Raw genomic sequence first — 22,181 nt, 5'->3', positions numbered from 1 at the left:
TGGAACCATGAATTCTACTGTCTACCAAAAAATCCTGAAGGAGAATGTCCGGCCATCTGTTCGTCAACTCAAGCTGAAGCGATCTTGGGTGCTGCAACAGGACAATGACCCAAAACACACCAGCAAATCCACCTCTGAATGGCTGAAGAAAAACAAAATGAAGACTCTGGAGTGGCCTAGTCAAAGTCCTGACCTGAATCCAATTGAGATGCTATGGCATGACCTTAAAAAGGCGGTTCATGCTAGAAAACCCTCAAATAAAGCTGAATTACAACAATTTTGCAAAGATGAGTGGGCCAAAATTCCTCCAGAGCGCTGTAAAAGACTCATTGCAAGTTATCGCAAACGCTTGATTGCAGTTATTGCTGCTAAGGGTGGCCCAACCAGTTATTAGGTTCAGGGGGCAATTACTTTTTCACACAGGGCCATGTAGGTTTGGATTTTTTTTTCTCCCTAAATAATAAAAACCACCATTTACAAACTGCATTTTGTGTTTACTTGTGTTATATTTGACTAATGGTTAAATGTGTTTGATGATCAGAAACATTTTGTGTGACAAACATGCAAAAGAATAAGAAATCAGGAAGGGGGCAAATAGTTTTTCACACCACTGTACATCCAGCATGCCACAGTATCATATTCTGAACAACAAAACATAAAATGATTTAGTTAATATCGGACTCACTCTATGTTTTGCATGACAGACCTAATCATTCACAAAATGAACTAGGATGATCTCTCTGAATAACTTGGAGCAATGATTTTAAATACAACTTTTTGTTGTCACACTGTGCACACAATTTGTCATGACAGAGAAGTGTGGAACATTAGGCAGTCAAATACACACTGCTAAGTAGGACATCATTGATGCATTGCTTTAGGAAATATGGAAATTTAATCTTAATCCTGTTCCATGTGTCAGTTCATAAATAACAAATTTTCAGACACTGTTGTTACCTGAATGGGCTGAAGTTTAATTTAACAATGTGCAGAATTTGGAAGGCTGGTTGAACCTAATGTGATATAAAAGCTTTCTAGTACATTTCCTTTGCCATGTCCATAAAAATATTATGTTGAACAGATTAAAAAGCAAATTAACAACGCCCAAGTCTGGCCAGAAATGCACATGAATAGAGCAAATTAGGAAGGTGTGATGTCAAAAATACTAACTCCAAAAAAAAAATTACTAGAGCATGCAAATGCAGCATGGCTGTATCCTCATATGTATGTTTCTGTAGATCTTAACTCCTGCTCTAAAACTGAGGGACTGAGATTTACACAAATGCATGAAATAGACTCACTTTATTGTCTTCAGTCTTAGCCTGGAGTGCTTATAATCATTTCTATTATGCTCTTGTTGTGAAAGCATGGGTGTAGCTAATAGTGTGGCTGAGGAAGCCTGAGACACTCTAGTAGTTACATTACTAAAATAAATCTCAAATATTTTTTTTCTCTGAAGCCTTTTCTAAAGCTACAGCTAATGTACAGTAAACAAGTTAATAATGGTCAAACACAAACACTAAATCTATCCCACCCTAAGCAATTCCCTTTTACATTTTTGTATGGTTTGCAGAGAAACGCCAAATCTGCAGCTAATGATTGTGATTATTGGTGTTATTTAAGCAAGTATGCTCAAATGTCAGTGTTAGTGATAGATAGATAGATAGATAGATAGATAGATAGATAGATAGATAGATAGATAGATAGATAGATAGATAGATAGATAGATAGAACTTTATTTTAGCAGCGTATGTCCAAAGTCTTTAATGTACAGTGTTGTAGTACTAGGGTGTTGTACCGTGTTAGCCATTATGAATGTAGAGAAAAGCCAAGCAAAATGACACCTTTTATTGGCTAACTAAAAAGATTACAATATGCAAGCTTTCGAGGTACATCTTGCCTGAAGAAGGGGCCTGAGTTGCCTCGAAAGCTTGCATATTGTAATCTTTTTAGTTAGCCAATAAAAGGTGTCGTTTTGCTTGGCTTTTCTCTATGTACAGTGTTGATCATTAAAAATTAGACAACATCATTTTAAAAAATACAGTTAGAAATTAGAAAATTGCCTTAATTACAGATGAGGCTTGAAGAGACCCTGACCCTTAATCTGATGCTACAGTGGAGGAACTCCTCGTTGATGGTGACAGAATGCAGCTAACAAGTGGTTGGAAGTTAAGGAATTACATTTTAATGGGAAAGTTCAACTTTAGAAATAAAATTTGCTTTATTCAGCCTAAAAGGGTGGGCTATTATTTTTATCTGTATGTCTCACACCCGTCACAGTGTTTACATATCTTATCCTATACATAAAAGTTATGTCTTGGTGATGTATTGTTTTGGTGTTTAGCATTCAATTAATATAGCCTGTAGTATTTGACTAACAAAATGTTTGATTAATATTGTTTTATATTAAGCCTGAAGCAACTGCCATGTTGTTCAAAACCTTAAGACAGTGTCACACACATGTGCCTTGGGGACAGCTTAAAGGCTCTGGTGGTGGGAATTCCTCACCGATCCACATAGTGGCGCTATATTCTAATGACTCCCCTGTTCTTCCTGCTGCAGACTATATGGTTGACAACCTCACCACCTCTGACATCATTTCTTGTGTTCATCCACCTTGACCCACCTCTTACTTCCTGGCCTGCATTTAACCAGAAGTGTCGTCATCGTGAATAGTCTAATTCAAGACATGCATGCATAGAGAAGTTCTTTTGCTGAAAAACTTCATTATTGTTTTGCCTTTATAATATACTAGCCTGCGGTGTCACCCCAAATCTTTTTCTTTGTCTTGTCATCTTTTACAATAGATAGATAGTCACAAGCTCAAATAATGGATTTTTTTAATCCAGCACACACACAAACACAGTGAGAGTTGGACTCCGCCAGGGCTGCCCTTTGTCACCGATTCTGTTCATAACTTTTATGGACAGAATTTCTAGGCGCAGCCAGGGCGTTGAGGGGGTCCGGTTTGGTGGGCTCAGGATTGGGTCACTGCTTTTTGCAGATGATGTTGTCCTGTTTGCTTCATCAGGCCGTGATCTTCAGCTCTCTCTGGATCGGTTCGCAGCCGAGTGTGAAGCGGCTGGGATGAGAATCAGCACCTCCAAATCCGAGACCATGGTCCTCAGCCGGAAAAGGGTGGAGTGCCCTCTCAGGGTTGGTAGCAAGATCCTGCCCCAAGTGGAGGAGTTCAAGTATCTCAGGGTCTTGTTCACGAGTGAGGGAAGAATGGAGCGTGAGATCGACAGGCAGATCGGTGCGGCATCCGCAGTAATGCGGGCGTTGCATTGGTCTGTCGTGGTGAAAAAGGAGCTGAGCCGCAAGGAGAAGCTCTCAATTTACCAGTCGATCTATGTTCCTACCCTCACCTATGGTCATGAGCTATGGGTAGTGACCGAAAGAACGAGATCGCGAATACAAGCGGCTGAAATGAGTTTCCTCCGCAGGGTGTCTGGGCTTTCCCGTAAAGATAGGGTGAGAAGCTCAGTCATCCGGGAGGGGCTCAGAGTAGAGCCGCTGCTCCTCCGCATCGAGAGGAGTCAGATGAGTGGCTCGGGCATCTGATCAGGATGCCTCCTGGACGCCTCCCTGGTGAGGTGTTCCGGGCACGTCTAACTGGGAGGAGGCCCCGGGGAAGACTCAGGACACGTTGGAGGGACTATGTCTCTCGACTGGCCTGGAACGCCTTGGGATTCTCCCGGAAGAGCTAGAAGAAGTGGCCGGGGAGAGGAAAGTCTGGGCATCTCTGCTCAAGCTGCTGCCCCCGCAACCCGACCTCGGATAAGCGGAGACAATGGATGGATGGATGGACACACAAACATTTAAACACAGCCCAAAAGCCATACAAACAATAAAGCTGTTTGTCTCTTTCTGTCTCCAGTTGAGTGCTGCCGGCTGCCTCCTGCCTCTGACTCGATCTAAGTGAGGCAGAAGGCTTTCTTTTACAGTAGGTCCTGAACTGCTTCTGGTTACCAGCCTCTGAAGCACTTCCAGGTCGTACACAGACAGTCCTTCCCCAAAGACCCCAACAGCGCTGCGTCTCTGGGCTCCAGCTTCCATGCCAACCTATGAGTGTACTAAATTAAATTAGCCTTGAGCAGCACTGCCACCTGTTGTGTGGGGAAATAAGCTGCTTCCATGGCAGCAGTTTGCTTGACATATGTAAAAGTAAAAAATTTTAAAGTAATACACCATCTAAACTTGAATTTTTTTATATGTTACTTACCCCATGTTCACTCTTACAAATGAAGGTTCCAGAGTGGCTCGTTATTGCAATGCCATTTTTAGTTATCAAAAATACCTTATCTTATTTGGTTATCAAAAAATACCTTATTTTTGGTTATCAAGGACCATTTTTGGTTATCAAAAGACCCATCAACATGAAGATTCCAGGAACAACCTTTGTTAATTTAGATCTGTAAGTGGCTTTGTAATAATCAGGAACAGACGATAACAGATTTGTGAAACACCAATGGCTCATGGTTTTGAAAGGACTCTTGCTGCATATATAAACACAAGCTAAGTTTTCTTAATCTATTAGTGTCCTGCTAGGTAGCCTAAATTACATAGAAAAATTGTTTTCTCCCACATATTAGGAAGTTTTCCAAAGCACAAAGAACTATTTTCATATGCAAAGAACCCTTCCCAGAATGAAATGGTACTTTGTCAAGCAACGGCTCTATGAGGAACTACACAGCCTGAAGGTTACCATATGGTGCCATTAAAGAACCAATATTTTTCAGTGTGTAGTTTGAAAAAGTGACTAAGAATCAATTTTACATTGTACATAGAAAAGATTCCAAATGAATGGGACCCAATGGTGACTAACAATATGAAAAATATCCAAGGGGAAAAAAAATGAAGAACTAACTTGTTTCATATAATTCACACGTCTGTTAACCATTTACATGCTCAGAATATACAAGATGCTAATTTTTTTTTGCTAAAAGCTGATATTTACCTTATATTTATATGTAAAAGCTTATATTTACTTTATATTTACTTCTGGAAAACTCTGTATGTCCAATATAAACAGGAAAAACACAATGCCTTTTTATAGATAGCAAATACTGATGATCAGAGGTGGACTCATCACTGCCCATGATAGTTAAAGTGGTAGGAGTTGTTGATGCAGTAGGAATGGTGTAGGGGAACAGGACTTTTGGAAAAACAATGTGGTAAAAGAAGGGATAATCTATCGAAAAACTGTATCAGGGTGTTAGCTTTGTCCAAATTCTCCACTCTCACCCAAGCTCTGGATACTTGATTCCAAAAATTATGCCTAGTCCATTCCAGACATCTTTCATGTTATTCTAACTGAGTTTGTTTTGTTGTGTAACTCTGTAAGCTTCCTTCCCTTCACCCACCTTTTTCTTCAGCACTTTCTGTATACCCTTTAGCATGTCTTTGTAACCAGATTTGAATTCCCCCTTCTTCTCATGAAGATTTTTTAGCTCCTTTGTTGTGTGGAAGGCTGCACACTGTTTTTAAGTGTACAATAGAGCCGACACAGAAGTTAGTATAGTCAGTGATGCAGTGACAGAATCCATCAATATTGTCCCCATGTGTCTCACACATCATTTCCCAGTCAGTCATTTGGAAGCAGTCATTCAGAGCCATTTCAGTTTATGGTCTCCACTTCCCCACTATCCAGGTGATAACAGGTTGCCATCTAATAACAGGCTTATACCTGGGAGTAAGATGAATCAGGTTGCGGTCAGATCTTCATAATGGTGCCATAGGTTTACATTTAAAGACATCTTTAACATTTGAACAGAGCAGGTCCAGACTGTTTTTTTTTTACCTTGGTTGAGAAATAACACATACTGATGCAAGCTTGTCATAGGTCCTTTCAAAGTCACATGGTTAAAGTCATCACAAATTATAGCCACAGAGTCAGAATGATTTATCATTTGAGTGTTGGTAACAGAGTGAATAATTTCTGTTGCTAAGTCCCCATTTGCTGAGGGAGGAATATACAGTTGTGCTTGAAAGTTTGTGAACCCTTTAGAATTTTCTATATTTCTGCATAAATATGACCTAAAACATCATCAGATTTTCACTCAAGTCCTAAACGTAGATAAAGAGAAACCAGTTAAACAAATGAGACAAAAATATTATACTTGGTCATTTATTTATTAAGGAAAATGATTGAATATTACATATTTGTGAGTGGCAAAAGTATGTGAACCTTTGCTTTCAGTATCTGGTGTGACCCCCTTTGCAGCAATAACTGCACCTAAACGTTTCCGGTAACTGTTGATCAGTCCTGTACACTGGCTTGGAGGAATTTTAGCCCATGCATCCGTACAGAACAGCTTCAACTCTGGGATGTTGGTGGGTTTCCTCACATTAACTGCTCGCTTCAGGTCATTCCACAAAATTTCAATTGGATTAAGGTCAGGACTTTGACTTGGCCATTCCAAAACATTAACTTTAGTCTTCTTTAACCATTCTTTGGTAGAACGACTTGTGTGCTTAGGGTCGTTGTCTTGCTGCATGACCCACCTTCTCTTGACATTCAGTTCATGGACAGATATCCTGACATTTTCCTTTAGAATTTTCTGATATAATTCAGAATTCATTTTTCCATCAATGAAGGCAAGCTGTCTTGGCCCAGATGCAGCAAAACAGGCCCAAACCATGATACTACCACTACCATGTTTCACAGATGGGATAAGGTTCTTATGCTGGAATGCAGTGTTTTCCTTTCTCCAAACATAACGCTTTTCATTTAAACCAAAAAGTTCTATTTTGGTCTCATCCGTCCACAAAACATTCTTCCAATAGCCTTCTGATTTGTCCACGTGATCTTTAGCAAACTGCAGACGAGCAACAATGTTTTTTTTGGAAAGCAGTGGCTTTCTCCTTGCAACCCAGCCATGCACACCATTGTTGTTCAGTGTTCTCCTGATGGTGGACTCATGAACATGAACATTAGCCAATGTGAGAGACGCCTTCAGTTGCTTAGAAGTTACCCTGGGGTCCATTGTGACCTCGCCGACTATTACACACCTTGCTCTTGGAGTGATCTTTGTTGGTCGACCACTCCTGGGGAGGGTAACAATGGTCTTGAATTTCCTCCATTTGTACACAATCTGTCTGACTGTGAATTGGTGGAGTCCAAACTCTTTAGAGATGGTTTTGTAACCTTTTCCAGCCTGATGAGCATCAACAACTCTTTTTCTAAGGTCCTCAGAAATCTCCTTTGCATGTGTTGTGAAGAGCAGACTTTGATAGATCCCTGTTCTTTAAATAACGCAGGGTGCCCACTCACACCTGATTGTCATCCCATTGATTGAAAGCACCTGACTCTAATTTCACCTTCAAACTAATTGCTAATCCTAGAGGTTCACATACTTTTGCCACTCACAAATATGTAATATTCGATTATTTTCCTCAATAAATAAATGACCAAGTATAATATTTTTGTCTCATTTGTTTAACTGGTTTCTCTTTATCTATTTTTAGGACTTGAGTGAAAATCTGATGATGTTTTAGGTCATATTTATGCAGAAATATAGAAAATTCCAAAAGGGTTCACAAACTTTCAAGCACAACTATAAATATTAATCTGGATGATGTAACTTAAATTCCTTCCTGGCAGAGAATGTTGAGGAATTTCTATGTCTGGATTACAAATATTAGTGTTAACTATAAAATGCTTCCTTTTACTAAATTCCTCATTGACGACAAGACAACCTCCTGATTTTTTTTTTCCACGCCACAGTGTGTCTATCTCTACAACTAAGATGAAAACCATCTACCATTAAAATAGTGTCAGACATTTTAGGTTTCAGTTAACTCACCGTAAAGCACAAAATGTCACAGCAACTGTATGCTCTGTGACCTGCATTGAGTGCAACTAGTTCATCTATATCATTTAAGAGGATCAGAACACTGCCCATTAAAATACATGATAGACCATTTCTGAAGCCTTTATGACTTTCTTTTATTCTGGTTCCTACACTTTGCTCTCATTGTCTTCAGATGGACAAATCCTACAGTAGGGTAAAACGGAGTGTCTTAGGCACCCAAGATTTCAGTGTTAGGAGCTCATTATGGGAGTATTTAACACACCCCATTTTTAGTTTCTCGGTGTCTTTTATGTTTTTTGTCTAGGAGTGGTAGATGTAAGGTAGCCTTCGGATCCTCTTTGTTCTCTCCTTGTGATTTCTCCTGAGTTCAGGGCTTGTCTGAAAGTCAGTTTAGAGTAGCTGGCACTCAGGTTTTCCTTGACAGCAGCAGATCCAGTAGTGTTGTTGGGTGGGTGGGGGGGGGGGGGGGGGGGGGGGGGGCATGTAGCCTCTGATATTTGAGAGCCCCCCAACTTATTGAATGCACATATACCTATAGTCCCTGATCATCTATAGACTAGTCCTGATTTTTAAACTCTTTGGATGTCAACATTGTGAAAACTCCAATGGGGATTACCCTTGGTTGTCAGATAGCTGGGGCTAAGCCCCCAATAACAGCTGAAGTTGATGACAGACCTTAGCAGATAATTTATCTGAAATGAATCTGTGTGTCTAATACATTCAAATCCGCTATCTAGTCATGATTTCAGGGGGTTGAGTCCCCATGTTCTCCTTGTGTCAGTGTAGTTTGTTTTCTGCGTCCTCCCAGTGGGGTGATTGGTGACACTCAGTTGGGCACACATGGAGTGTGAGTGTGACTGGACTCTACAATGGTCTTCCGCCATGTCCACAACTAGATAGGCTTGTGCTTTCTGTTAGAGTGGAGTGGTGGCTCTGAGGCAAAGGAGCTGCATTGGTATCTGGAAGGTTTCTGGTTCTAATCCTGTTAAGGACAGAAGGGGTCCCACTCTGTTGGGCCCTTGAGCAAGGCCATTAACCTGAAAGTTGCTGCTCCTGGGGTGCTGTACAATGGCTGAGCCTGCATTCTGACCACCAAAGGTCACATGAAAAGACTATTTCCCCTTGGGGATTAATACAGTGTTCCAAAATATAAGGATTCTACTTTTTCTATTATTTCTGTATTGCAGTGCTAAATGCTCGTTATCCAAAGACATGGTCTGCAGGATAACAAATTAACTCTTCAGACTAAATATTGTGACATGGTTTGTAATAATACATTTTAGAAAGATACAGTAGATACAACATTTTAGAAAGATACAGTAAATATGACCACTGTCATAGAGAACAGAAGCTTATAGGATATTCAATATGTGTATAGTACAAGAATATGAGTTCCTTGTATGATGACAGGATTTGGTGTGGGTTAAAATTCTAGTTGGCGGCATGGTGGCGCAGTGGTAGCGCTGCTGCCTCGCAGTTAGGAGAGCCACGTTCGCTTCCTGGGTCCTCCTTGCATGGAGTTTGCATTTTCTCCCCGTGTCTGCCAGGTACTCCGGTTTCCTCCCATAGTCCAAAGACATGCAGGTTAGGTGTATTGGTGATTATAAATTGTGCTTGGTGTGTGTGTGTGTGTGCCCTGCGGTGGGTTGGCGCCCTGCCCGGGGTTTGTTTCCTGCCTTGTGCCCTGTGTTGGCTGGGATTGGCTCCAGCAGACCCCCTTGACCCTGTAGTTAGGATATTGCAGGTTGGATAATGGATGGATGGATAAAATTCTAGTTACAGAAGTTTTAAACAGGCTATAATCTGTTTAGTATATTGTTTTATACCTCAGAAAGCAGAGTATTATAACAATCATGCCAAAAAATGAGGGTTTCAGTAGTGTGATCCGTAGAAGACGGTGTGAGCTGTGAAATGTTACTTGGTTTAAAAAAGGTAAACCTGGTTACATTCTTAACATGGGTGTCAAATAAGAAGCTTGCGTCTGAAGTAACAGGCAATTTCCTAATTTATGGAGAAGTAAAGATGGTGCAGTCATTGATACTGAAACCAAAGTTGCAAAGGTTTTCAGAATCTATGAGAATATCTCTATTATGTCAACATCTAGTTTCAAATAATTATGGCACAAAAAACAATTCATGTGAGCTAAACACTCACGTTATTTTTTTAGCTTACTTGTCCAAGAAATAAAACATAACTTAAGCATTTGATTGTTTTTCTCTAGTGCGCACACTATTTAAAAAGGAGGGCATGTTAGCTTAACTGGCATCAGTAAGCCCAGCTTTCGGTGAGTGAGCATTAGGATGTGTACATGAATGAGCTTTACAATGGCCTGCTCTTCTGCTCAGGGTTAGCTCATGCTGTGCTCCTGAGGTAGACATTGACTGCTGCCCTCAACTGTTACAAAGGTTTCAGAAAATGGAAAGACACATTAATTCATTTATGTAACCTGCTGAATCCAATTCAGGTTGGTGGGGCCTTGAAGCCTATCCCAGAGGCATCAGGGTCAAAGCAGGACAGATTCAGGACTGAAAACCTTTCTGCAGCCTTTGTGGACTGGAAGCCACTTTTACTGCACTCATTCAAACTCCCACACAGGACCAATTTAAAGCCATCAATACACCTAACCTGCCAAAACATTACATGTGGGTGAAAACTAGAAAAGACATAGAAATCTTTCATGAACAAAGAGGGGACATACATACTCTGTACAAACTCCATGCAGAGAGTGGCTATACTGGGCTTTAATTAAAGACTCTGGATATATGAGTGTTAATCACCACACACATTATCATAACTCCCTTCTTACAATGCTATCAGCAAGAAGGAAAGATACCATAACATTCTTAAAGCATCTTAATCCAATTCAACAAAGCCAGATTAAGGCCCCCACAGACCCCTGGGTGATTTAGCTCCTTAACAGGGAGTTGATCATATTTCTAGAAATGCAGCATATGGACACACTGTTGTTCACTGCAGCCCAGTATTTCCCAATCTTAATTTTGGTGCGAGACTTGATTGCTTTGTACTTAATTGTTTCATGGATCAGTTCAGTTATCCTTCATCGTTTCAGCCTGTGGATAATCCATCATTTCACTGAGTGTTGGAGGTGGTGGTATTGGTAGAAAGGCCCCTTGCGTCATGGGCCACCCAGAATGCCCTGATGGTAGATTCACCCCTGCAATTCAGAGACATGCAGGGCTGGAGTGTATTCTAGCACCATCACCCTCAAGGCAAGAACTAATCGTGGATGATGTGCCAGTTTATCACAGAGCATGCTCACTCACAATGATCTTATTTAGAGTTACCATTTAATCTATCTTGCATTTCCGTGGAATTAAGGAAAAAAATATGGGTACGTGGAGGAAAAATCCCAGCACCATGGAGTGAATATGCAGATTCCATGTAGCCAGCAATGTGGCACAGGTTTCAAGTCCAGAATGTTGTATCTGTGAGGCAATGCCAACAACTATACCACAGTGCCACCCCTAGTGAAATTTAATTGTATTAAATTAATAATAATCAATAAGATACATTGTTGTGGTCTGTTTATGCTTTCTTTTGCAAATGTTTTACATATTTTTAAGCAATGTTTTCTGCTAAAATGTTAAATTTAAAAATTCACTCTCTTAGAATACAGGGAAATTTCAAGTACAAAATAACAGAACTAAAATGATTTTATATTGACTTTAACATGGGTAACTAAATTATATGCCTAACACATCAGCTTCAGTCAGAAAGACTAGCTGCAGAGATTGTGTGCTTTTTTACAGTTCGCAAGATCAATTTCAGGGTAACAATTTTGTAATTGCAGTATATGTGTCACTAAGTTGTCATTAAAAAGGAAAGGACAAAAGGCCTGAGCATTTCTGGGAGGTGCTCACTACTAGATGTCAACCTCAAGTTGCAGTAGAGGAAAAGCCACTGTGTCAATTTCTTTCGTGACACTGAGCAATGCTGGTGAGACAAGATGAAACTGTATACACTGCTGCATCAGCAGATTTAAAACAGATTCATGTGCCTCTTAGACAAAGTTGCCAAACCAGATAAGGAATTTTGAACAGGCCACTAAGATGTCTTAGAGAACATCCAAATACAGTAAGATGAAGGGAAATGTGCTTTCAATAACTTATTTTTTTATTATACCAATAAAGGGCAAATCATATTATTATGTGTAATGGCAGTGGTCTGGCACATTATCTAGTGTAGGTTGCTGGCTGCCAAAACAGGTTCTGACATCTGTAACCAAGTCAAGACTCCTAGGGGCAAATATAGTAAAACAATACTAACAAAAAAACATAATATGCAACAGACACACACACACACACACACACACACAAACATACATACAATGTCACAGTTATATAGTATATATTGTAGATGCTGTAGCAGATAGACATATGTCCTGACTGGGATGAATGACAATGTCTTACCCAGCCAAAAGGGACAAGAAACACAATTTACAGCATCCCATACAGTGCATGCCCAGCTGTACATGTGGGACAAACATCTAAAACACTTGCAACACGTATACAGGAACATCACAATGCCGTCAGAAGGAAGGACCAATGGTCTCTAACATACAGACATACAAGTTCTACCGGCCGAGCACCCGGAAGCAAGGTGTCCTTGGTTTTCCTGGGGTGCTGGCGGAAGTGCTGACGTCCAGGGCTTTTCAGGCATCAGGGCGCCCCCTGGTGGTGACTATGGGCCCCTATAGGGTTGAGCTTCCATGCTCTGTTCCCGTGGTCCCCATACTAACCAGGGTGGCTGCCCTCTCGTGGTCCGGAGGAGGCGTACTCCCTCTTCTGGTCCTTCCAGGCATCCCGGCTAGGCACTGCATAGGCATTGGGGCACCCCCTGGCGGTGACCACGGGCTCCTACAGGGTTGAGCTTCAAAGCTCTGTACCTGTGGTCCCCATAGCCACCAGGGCAGTTGCCCCCATGTGGTCTGGCTACCTGTGACAATATATATAAATATATATATATATATATATATATATATATATATATATATATATATATATATATATATATAATATGTATATATATATATAAATAAAATAAAATTATTATTATTATTAGTGAAAATATATTGGAGAACACATGAATATATAAAACAACATTGTAATGTAGAATTGCACTTCCACCCAGTAATATGTCAAGTAAGTCTTTAAAAACTAAACATAATTTAGGTTCATTGGAAGAGTTTAGAAATCAGGAAATCATAGAGATGAATCAAAGACACCACAGTGACTGCAGTATGAAAGAAATTGTGTATATGTCTTGTAGTTCTTGCTTTTAGTGACCAGTAACATTTCCTCAGTGGTAATAACTGAAAGATATTTCCAGCACATTTGTTGCCACATTTGTTGTTGTTGAAAATATTGTTGATGTTACAATATTTGTTCTTATGATTGACTGTCTGTGAACCTTACGGCTTGTGGGTGGAAACAGTTCCTGAAACTAATTGTGTGAGTGCCAATGGACCTGTACTGTTTGCCAGAAGGGAGGAGTGAGAAAAGTGACTCTGCAGAATTTCTGAGATTTTTAATTAACTCGTTTGCTGTTTGGTAGTGTTGCATATGTCTAGAAGGAGGAAATGTTCTATCAGTCCATAGTTGCCAGTGTGTTGTTCTGCACTGCGGTCTCCTGTGGAAGCAACCTGAGCTCAAAAGAAGCACAATGTCTGAATAAACCCAGAGCACACTGGAAGCTGTTGTGGAAAAGAGGATGGTGAAAAAATTGGATGCCATCAGAAAAAATCCCCTCCAGGGGATTTTAGACACCGGCTCATTTTACCAAAGTGTGCTAAGTGCCTTAGAGGATCTTTTCTGCCCACTGCTATCAGGCCTATCAGGCAATTAGATGTTTTATTCCTGATGTACTTGTTAATGTAATTTTGAAATATCTGCACAATATACATTTAGTTATTTTTATTTATTTATCGATTGACTGATTGCCTGTATTATTTGTCCTGTGAGTATGTATCCTTGTTTTTATGCTTCTGCTGCTGTATGCATCTGAATTTCCCAATGGGATTAAAAAATGTATCTAATCTAATCAAATCTAATGCATAATATATTGTATAATTTATGAGTGGAGCAAATATGTTGCTTGTAATGCTTAATTGTGAGACCCCAGACATGATTCACCATGCATGTGGAATGTCGAAAGTGCCACAGTTGAGTACTTAGAAGTGTTTCTGCTTAGTAATCATTTCCCTTCCACGGTCTGGTTCAGTTACTATACATATGTCTTGTGTCCTTTTATCACTTCACTCATTGGGTTTACCCTAGAGATTTTGGTTTCCAACCCCAGTACAAAATTGACAAGTGAATCTAAATTGCTCTGGGATGAGTAAGTCTGTGTGTGTGTGTGTGTGTGCGGCTTTTCTCAGACTGTTTTGCACCTGTTGCTGTTGAAATAGGTCTTAGTCCCCCATGACCCTGACCAAGAAAAAACTGAGTGTACAATATGGATAGAGGGATATGAAATGTCAGAGGGTGAAACTTTAACAAGTCAGCTGCTTGGGTTACTGCATTTTTTTTCCAGGATCCTGGCAGCTACAGAAGTCAATAGAGCAATGTTCAGTGTCAGAGGCTCACATTTACGGCAATCCTAAGGGTGCTGAAATTTAGCATGTCTTACTCAACAACAGTAAGATATGGTAATGTAGGGATATTTAAAATGCATACTGCATATAAAAATATACTTAATATTAAATTGTCTAATTTTATACCAAAGTACATCTTTGTGCATTTTTCTTATGTTTTGGGGGGTTTTCTGCAGGGAACCTGCTTTTCCTCCTAAATCCCAAAGAGTCACAAGTTCGATTACTTGGCAATTCCAAATTGGCTCATGTGTGAATGTGAATATTGGTGTGGATGAGCCCTGCAAAAGACTGCCATTCTATCTCAGGCAGTTTTCTACTTTGTACCTCCTCCCCCCTTGACCCCAAATGGGGTTATGTTATTTTTGTTTTCATAAATTATGTACCAAAATTGATTTTCAACATTTTTTACACAAGCAAAAAAATGTATGATTTTGTTGTGTTGGAGGTTCTCTTCTGTTTCAAACATCTGTTTTTTAGAGTAGAAGTACAGCCACTTCAGGCACTGATTAGATATCCATTCATGTCCTTCTGTGCTATTGCTGAGTAGATCAACTAATAATCAAATTTAAACAAACATAGGGTGGCAGAAGGCAGCTTCCTGGAGCTCACTGAATTTCTGGCCCTATAATAAAAATCTTACAGTGGTGGTAAAGGCTTATCCATTAAAAATGTGGTCATCCACCATAACTGAAGGTAAATTGCACCATCTACTGGCTAATAGAAGAGCTTAACAAGTAATTTTAGTTAAAAAAGCCAACAAGTCTGTTAACAGTGGATCATGGTACGGAAAGTATTCAGACCCCCTTCAATTTTTCACTCTTTGTTATATTGCAGCCATTTGCTAAAATCATTTAAATTAATTTTTTTCCTCATTAATGTACACACAGCACCCCATATTGACAGACAAAAAAAAAGAATTTTTGAAATTGTTGCAGATTTATTAAAAAAGAAAAACTGAAATATCACATGGTCCTAAGTATTCAGACCCTTTGCTCAGTATTTAGTAGAAGCACCCCTTTTGAGCTAATACAGCCATGAGTCTTCTTGGGAAAGATGCAACAAGTTTTTCACACCTGGATTTGGGGATCCTCTGCCATTCCTCCTTGCAGATCCTCTCCAGTTCTGTCAGGTTGGATGGTAAACGTTGGTGGACAGCCATTTTTAGGTCTCTCCAGAGATGCTCAATTGGGTTAAGTCAGGGCTCTGGCTGGGCCATTCAAGAACAGTCACAGAGTTGTTGTGAAGCCACTCCTTCGTTATTTTAGCTGTGTGCTTAGGGTCATTGTCTTGTTGGAAGGTAAACCTTCGGCCCAGTCTGAGGTCCTTAGCACTCTGGAGAAGGTGTTTGTCCAGGATATCCCTGTACTTGGCCGCATTCATCTTTCCCTCGATTGCAACCAGTCGTCCTGTCCCTGCAGCTGAAAAACACCCCCACAGCATGATGCTGCCACCGCCATGCTTCACTGTGGGGACTGTATTGGACAAGTGATGAGCAGTGCCTGGTTGTCTCCACACATACCGCTTAAAATTAAGGCCAAAAAGTTCTATCTTGGTCTCATCAGACCAGAGAATCTTATTTCTCACCATCTCAGAGTCCTTCAGGTGTCTTTTAGCAAACTCCATGCAGGCTGTCATGTGTCTTGCACTGAGGAGAGGCTTCCGACAGGCCACTCTGCCATAAAGCCCTGACTGGTGGAGGGCTGCAGTGATGGTTGACTTTCTACAACTTTCTCCCATCTCCTGACTGCATCTCTGGAGCTCAGCCAAAGTGATCTTTGGGTTCTTCTTTACCTCTCTCACCAAGGCTCTTCTCCCCCGGTAGCTCAGCTTGGCCGGACGGCCAGCTCTAGGAAGGGTTCTGGTCGTCCCAAACGTCTTCCATTTAAGGATTATGGAGGCCACTGTGCTCTTGGGAACCTTAAGTGCAGCAGAAATTTTTTTTGTAACCTTGGCCAGATCTGTGCCTTGCCACAATTCTGTCTGTGAGCTCTTCAGGCAGTTCCTTTGACCTCATGATTCTCATTTGCTCTGACATGCATTGTGAGCTGTAAGGTCTTATATAGACAGGTGTGTGGCTTTCCTAATCAAGTCCAATCAGTATAATCAAACACAGCTGGACTCAAATGAAGGTGATCTCAAGGATGATCAGAAGAAATAGAAAGCACCTGAGTTAAATATGAGTGTCACAGCAAAGGGTCTGAATACTTAGGACCATGTGATATTTCAGTTTTTCTTTTTAATAAATCTGCAACAATTTCAAAAATTCTTTTTTTCGTCTGTCAATATGGGGTGCTGTGTGTACATTATTGAGGAAAAAATTTATTTAAATGATTTTAGCAAATGGCTGCAAAATAACAAAGAGTGAAAAATTGAAGGGAGTCTGAATACTTTCCGTACCCACTGTATTATAAAGCATTCACTTTAAGTTTAAAACTACTTATCTTAATTTCGTAGATTATAATTTTTCAGTACTATACAACCAGTTACAGCTCAAAATCAATAAGACAAAGGAGATAATCGTGGATTTCAGGAGGTTCTCATTGATGGTGAAGATGTGGAGGTGGTGAGGACACATAAATATCTTGGGGTGCTTGAGTAGACTAAAACACAGAGCCTGTATATAAAAAGACTCACAGTCGCCTCTCTTTCCTGAGGAGGCTGAGGTTATTTGGTGTATGTAGGCCACTCTTAACATGTTTTCTACCAGTATGTGATGGCCAGTGTACTGTATGTTTCTATGTGGTAGTGTACTGGGAAAATGCCATCATTGCAAGTGATGCCAACAAACAAAACCAACAGATTAAAAAGGTTGGGTCAGTCTTGGGAGTCAGGCAGTGGCGTAGCTGGGGGGGGGGGTGGGGCAAGGGGGGACATCTGTCCTCAGGCGTAGCATCCAGGGGGCACCAAATTTCCCTTCCCCATTGCATTTTGGCAAACAGGAGGGGGCGCGAAATCTTCAGTTGTCCCCGGGTGCTGAAAACCCAAGCTACGCCTCTGGAGTCAGGTTGAAATCGCCAAAGCAAGTGGTAGAACAGAGGCCACTCAAGAAGCTGCCTACTGTTCTGAACAATGATTCTAAACCCGTGTATGAGGTTTGACTAAAGGAGAACCTTCAGTAACAGACAACCATGTTGTTGCAATGAGTGCTATGTGAGGTTGTTTCTATCCTCAGCCATCAGGCTCTATAATGAGTCACCTCTCATCTGAGAAGATCTTGTTTCCTGTTTGCTGAATGATAAAGAGATGGTCTAGTAGACATTGTAACAGACAATGATATTTCAGTGGTTTCATTTTGGCCATTTTTGAACCCAGAACTGAACTTTTGGAGTGTCAGTACCTTGCAACTCAAGTAAATTGAATAACAGATTTCAGTAGTGTGTGTGAAATTACTAAGGTTTCTTAAAGATTAGTCATGTAAAGCAGCACTAGCCATTAGAAACACAAGTAATGTCTTGACAATATTTTTAAAGTAATTTAGTGATACCTTGATAAATAAATGTGCCATTTTCTATCAAAACATAAACATTTAACTAACTTTTGCCAGATACTGTATGTATATATATATATATATATATATATATATATATATATATATATATATATATATATATATATATATATAAAGTGATACTGCAGTAACATACTATGTATGAAGTACCTTTAACAGATTCAGGCAGTTCTATCAAAAAATAAATGCATAATCAACAGATTTTTAAATGATTTGTGGGGATGGGTCACATAATACAGCTGGCATCAATTTGTTTTAACGCTAACATCTCTCCTTCTAAAGCTATTAAGCCTTGCATGAACATAGGCTTGGAAAAATACTTATTACAATAAAGCTAATATGCATGAAGTGCAAAGAATTCTGGGGAATGGATTCACACGGCATACATTTATAATAGCAGTTTGCACATTTATAAAATTAGTTTGCAGGTCATGTCATTTATACGTTCTTACATCATTTTAACTGAAGGTTTTAAATTATAATCCCACTTTTATGAGGCAAAAAAAACTTAAATTATAGTGCAACCCTAACAATTTACAGCACACCACACTCTTCTGACTTACATGATTTAGTATTGTTATGTGGTTTCTATGGTAGGCAGCAGTAATTTCTTAAAGGTAAGTTGAAGGGTGGGAATGTTTTTGTTGTATGGTATAATGAAGCAGTATATGCAACAATAATAGATAATTCGTTTGTAAGTGAGAATGTAATTGGTATATGCTTTCAACGAGACAGCTACTTTGTGGATTGCATTTTACGCCGTATTAATACAAGTTTAGAGAGGTTAGTGTTGAACGCATGAGACTTTTACCAAGGAAAGTAACGATTAAAAGTTCATAAGCTATAATGTTGAATTTATGAAGTTGTGACTATCGTTCCTGTATTAGTTGTATGATTGGCCAATATATTCTGTTACGTGTTATAAAATAAATGTTACTGTGTATTATAGTGACAAATTTGAAAAACAAGTCCCAAGTTAACGGCAGCGCAGATGAAAGCGTTATATTGAGTAGAATGGTTGGAAAATAAATGTTACTGTATATTATAGTGACAAATTTGAAAAACAAGTCACAATTTACTGTGTATTATAGTGACAAATTTGAAAAACAAGTCCCAAGTTAACGGCAGCGCAGATGAAAGCGTTATATTGAGTAGAATGGTTGGAAAATAAATGTTACTGTATATTATAGTGACAAATTTGAAAAACAAGTCCCAAGTTAACGGCGGCGCAAATGAAAGCGTTATATTGAGTAGAATGGTGTCCCTTCCAGGTTTATTTCGTGCCGTACACCCCAGGAAACTGAGATGGACTCCGGCACCTCACGATCCTGATCTAGAATGTATGGATACAGATCGTGTAGCGTTAACATGGCGCAAAGGCACCCGAACGGGCACACTGCTAAACCGATCATAGCTGGCTGGGCAGGCACATCACTATCGTATGAAGCCGGACATGTACTGTGACGGGACTGTAACTTCGACCACGTGTTTCAGTTGGCCTAATCAAAGATGACGTACCGACTCCCTGTTTCGTTACAAAGTGTTTTTGTCTCTATATAACAATTGTTAAACGCTCCTAAATGAATTCAAGATCACGGGCTCCGGGGTGCCTTCTGACAGCACCCGGGATGTGTACAGTATTATATCCTCCTTGGTTAGTTGCAGACTCTCCACTCCACCATCGTTTAATGCGACTCGATGTATCAATTTCTTAAGAGTAACGTAATACTACGAAGCGAAGTCCAATTTTTCCCTCATGTCAGCAACAGCGGGAAAAGGAATGGGTAAAGTTGATCATCGTGGACAAGCTGCTAACGCGAACTAACGTTCGAACTACGCTGCCGTTAAGAACACCGTAGCGGCATGCTCATGCGCGATAGAATTCGCGCCCTTCCCGTAATGTTGTGCACTTCGAATGTGTGACGCAAGATTGAGCATCGAGGGACACAACGGAGGGCGTTTATGGCGTGTTTATAAACCTCGTTGTATTCAGGTACGCAGTTTTAAGTAATGGTTTCCACAGTCTTGACGCTTGCGGAACACCTTAAGTGGGAAAGCAACTCGTTAAAGATCTATTTTACTCCTGTAGGGCCTATTGTATGGTATAAATTACTTTAAGGTCTTAATGTGTTTTAAATGGGCCCAACGTATTTACTTTGCAATAACTTATCTGGCTAACTTTTTTGTGTACGTGTGTGCATATCCAGCCGTAAACTGGATCTCATTTGTTGGATCTCTTGTGCCTGATGGTGACTGGTCAGGCGGTTAATTGTGGAAGATTATTCGTGCCAAATTTAAACACATTTCGACGTGTTAGGTTCATAGCAATGCACTGGCACGTGCTGCATTTCGTTTTGGCATGTTTTTATCATGTCATAATTACAAAACTTATCAACCAGATGATTAGTTGCTTTTCACTACAGGACACAATTTTTGTGTCAGTTTAAAATGCACAATTTCATGTCCATAGATGTGAGTCCTAACTGAAAGCAAGGAAAACATAATTTTATTTTGATTCAAAACCATGCATTGATCATGCCAAAATTGAATGTAATCAAATGTGCAATCGGCATCAAGAGGTTGGGCAAGGGTGTCACCAGTTGGTGACATGTTGGACCAGTTGGAAGTATGTTCACCCAGCGCTAAAGACTGGGAATGAGTAGTTGATATGAACAGGGCATCTGTTGTCTCATTGAACAGGTGGAAGCAGGCGATGTAAATGACAATTTCATTCTCTGCTCTGTCTACTGGTTGCTGGAATGGGGCAGTGTAATAGAACCAGGAACCGGAGAACAATTTCAAACTGTTACAGTGATATCCTTGGAACGTATTGAAGAGCTAATGTCCTGAAGACCTAGAGGATACAATTATGTAGATCATCATCTGGGGTGTCCATAACACCAATGTTCCTTTGTAAATACATGTCATTGGGATGACTGTACTGGCTGTTGCTTCAGGTCCATTAGTAGAGGAATAGAACAATATAATGATAAGGCAAGAATAATACATTACTTAAAAACTTAACATAAGAATAAACTACCCCAGAGTACATTGGGGAAAGATCCGTCACTCAATATTTCAGAAAAGGAGTGGAAGGCAATCATGCACAGAATTCACTCTAGCTCCATATGCGCAAAGCTTTCAATTATTCAACTTAAAATTTTTTATCAAACAGATCTATCTCATTTAAAATTTTCCAAAATCTTTCCAGGGTCAAGATCCAACCTGTGAACGTTGCAATCTAGCTCCAGCCTCACTGGGCCACATGTTTTCGGTGTGCACCAAATTAACAACATTTTGGACAAAAATCTTTGCATGCCAATCAGGCAGCCTTGGTGTCACAATCACTCCTAACCCACTAACAGCTGTGTTTGGTGTACTCCCAGATGGGCTTAAAGTGGAGAAGGACAGACAAACTGTAATTGCCTTTACTTCATTCACTATTGGCACATGGACTTATCTTACTCAACTGGAAGAATCCTAACCCACATCTGTTAAGTTAGTGGGTAACTGAAGTTATATACTATTTGAAATTGGAATAAAATCAAATTCTCTCTTGGAGGATCTGTCCAAAACTTTTTTAAAACCTGGCAGGATCTAATCAACAATATTTCAGATTATGCACTTATATTGGGTGGAAAGACTCCTTTCCCTATATACTACTCTCAAAAGTTTTACTCTGGCTGGGGGTTGAATTGAATTTAGTTTGATTATATGAAATGTTAAATGCGTTAAATTCAATGAAAGTTAAAAAAAAAGATTGAGTTACAAGTGATAAAGCAAGTTGCTCATGTTCTGTTCAGTTGCAGCAACAGATGTTCAACAAGTTTGCATTTGACATTTGTTTTTTCAGTATTCTGTTTGCAGACGCCAAAATATAACCAAATGATTGACACTCTAATCTAATTATACAGGCTCATTTTAATTTTTTTATGAATCATCCTTACCTGACTAGAGATTGGCTTGATCACTTGTGTATTCTTATGCTGGCATGCTGCTTTTGTTTTGAATGAAGAGTAAGGGAGGGATAACGTGAAAGAACATGGCTAGATATTGTGACTGGGACAGGGAGCTCTAGTTTTTTAAGGAGACATTTCATTAGAGCCTGCTGTAGGAGAGAGCTTTTACTGAACATGCCGACATGAGCAAAAATAGTTAAACTGGTTCATTTTTGGTATGTCACCCAGCTCTTTACCAATAATAGCATAATAGCATCCATCCATCCATTTTCTAAACTCGCTTA

At 39.8% G+C, this 22,181-nt stretch overlaps 2 protein-coding genes across 4 annotated transcripts in view; both read left to right on the top strand.

Moving 5' to 3' along the window:
- The window catches only part of slc6a7 (solute carrier family 6 member 7), a 666,512-nt gene that overhangs the window by 296,863 nt on the left and 347,468 nt on the right, over positions 1-22,181 (top strand). The window lies entirely within an intron of this gene.
- Positions 19,879-22,181, top strand: part of LOC114651031 (ATP-binding cassette sub-family G member 1-like) — a 64,015-nt gene continuing 61,712 nt past the window's right edge. For all 3 annotated transcript variants that reach the window (XM_051926485.1, XM_051926484.1, XM_051926486.1), the window contains exon 1: positions 19,879-19,931. The gene's annotated coding sequence lies outside the window, so the exon portion shown is untranslated. The remainder of the gene's footprint in view (positions 19,932-22,181) is intronic.

This window comes from Erpetoichthys calabaricus, chromosome 4, assembly GCF_900747795.2.
Source record: "Erpetoichthys calabaricus chromosome 4, fErpCal1.3, whole genome shotgun sequence".
Classification (NCBI taxonomy): domain Eukaryota; kingdom Metazoa; phylum Chordata; class Cladistia; order Polypteriformes; family Polypteridae; genus Erpetoichthys; species Erpetoichthys calabaricus.
This window is presented reverse-complemented; position numbering and strand designations above follow the sequence as displayed.